Genomic DNA, 2,247 nt, shown 5'->3' with positions numbered 1-2,247 from the left:
TAAACTGAAAGTCTTTAGAAAGAGAAGAAAAGCATCAGATTTAGGTTTCAATTTTAATTTATGTGCAAAAACAAAAAACAAAAAAGATCTAAATTTCAACTTTTCAAGACTTATCTTGCTTGGAAGACAGCAATATCTTTGGTCGATGTGATCATTGATATATCAGAGGAAGATCAATTAGTTTCTTATTTATAAGTAAGTAAAGTTTGTTTATGAAGCCCTTTTCACCGACACAAAGTCACAAAACGCTGTAAAACAAACATCTAAAACACTTATAAGAAGAAGAATAAAGTCAGACTTTTATTCTGGGAAAACAAGGCTGTCTGGGAAAACAACTTTTATGTCTTGTTTTCCCAGACATAAAAGCCTGGGAAAACAAGTTTCTATCTGGTTTTTAAGAACCTCCACAGAGTCAGCAAAACAAAGCTGCAGGAGTAAACTGCTGCAGAGTCTTAGAGTTGCAGTTGTTACGTTGCAGACATCCTTCTTTATGTGCATCTTTGTCCTCTGTTCAGTTTCTTTGATCAAAGAGTTGAACGGGGGCCTTGGCCGCGGCCTCACTCATTATGATCCGGCCCTGTTTTTATTTACAGCATCGAGGTGGGATGACCTCACAGTATTCATAGCTTCGCACCTCAACCCCCTATTCACTGTCAGCAAATAAACACTGCACGTGTTGGGCCCCTAAAAAAAAAAGAAAAAAAAAGGAGTCTTTCCCTGCTGAAAAGATACAGAGGTTTTGTTGGTTTCCTGCAACAATGTGGGATGTCGCAGAATCCGAACGCTAATTAGGAAATGAGGAACGTGGCCTTGCCTTTCCTGAATGCTCTGTCGGGCATCGTTTTATTTCTGATCAGTCGACCATGCACAATCATCCACCTGCTACCTCCAAATGAAGGATGCTTTTTTTGTTCTTCCTTTTTTGGGGGTTTTTCCTAAAAGAATTTTAATGGGTTTCCAAACATTTGGAAACACATTAAAGGAGCATTTATATATATATATATATATGCTCCTTGTATGTTTATATATATATATATATATATATATATATATATATATATATATATATATATATATATATACATATATATTATAGCTAATATTCTGACCAAATTAAGAGCAAAATCTTCAGTTTGTTTTAACTTGAATACAAAAGCCTATTACTGAACAAATGAAAGCACTTTGCTAATTTGGAAATGCACCTTTTTTTATAGCATACTCTATGTCTCAAATGGTAATAATCTTTCTGTTTAACATTTCTAAACCTACAAGTCTTTTACCACGATTTGAAATCTTATCTTCTAATATAAAGATTTATTTGGTGAAGGTTATGCAATATCTTGCAGAATGTTGCATTTAAGATTTAAATTTTAAGTTTTAAAAGTTTGGTCGTTTTAGGACTGTTTCATATTGTGAAATATCTAAGTTAAGCTAACAATAGCCTACCCATTCTAGCTTCCAAAGAGGCTTTTTCTTTGAAGGTCAGACCAACAGAAGCGATTGAGTCAAAGGCCTTCCAAAAGACTGTTTCTAAAAGCTGTCTGACAAATAATAGAAAAGCAAATGTTGAGAAATGAGAGCTTAGAAGATTAGAACACTTTATACAGAATGTTAGCATAGTGTTAAAGACAACTCTCAGGGGATAATGTGAGAACAAAGAGCAGCAGAGAGGGTTACTGACTGAGGTCAACCTGTGTCAACCTGAGTTACGTTCAGATGAGTGCACTGAGGCTGACCTGTGGACCAAGTGTAAAGCCAGGATCGGCCTGCTTTAAGAGCTCACTTTCATTTGAAATCCTTGATGTCATTATATCTCCAGTGGGCCATGAGCCTTCAGTTGACAGCCTCTCGGCTTGACGACATTATCATTTTCCCTGTGTCAAAGATTTCCCAGTTTGCCTGCATGTGTGAAGTCACACATTGGCGATCTGCTGACAAATTATTCTCTTCGTAAAGTCTGGACAAAGAGACAAATTCCAGCTTCAACAAAGTCTGTCTGAGTGCTAATGCTGTCTGTTGAGCCAGTGGGGGTCCAAAATGTGTTTCTTTCCAATCAAATCTAATTAAAACCCAAAAGATATTTAAAAATTTTTCTCTAAAGAACAGAAACGATCTTTGGACAAAAGTTTCTGAAAAACTGTTTAATCAGGCATTTACTTTGGATGGCATTAAATTGGCCTCCAGAATTAAAGTAAAGAGTCTTGTTGTCATATTTTACCATGTCTTGTTATTTGAATACTAAACTTG

Source organism: Poecilia latipinna, unplaced genomic scaffold (assembly GCF_001443285.1).
Source record: "Poecilia latipinna isolate Pla-1442-1.1 unplaced genomic scaffold, P_latipinna-1.0 Scaffold30, whole genome shotgun sequence".
NCBI lineage: Eukaryota > Metazoa > Chordata > Actinopteri > Cyprinodontiformes > Poeciliidae > Poecilia > Poecilia latipinna.
This window is presented reverse-complemented; position numbering follows the sequence as displayed.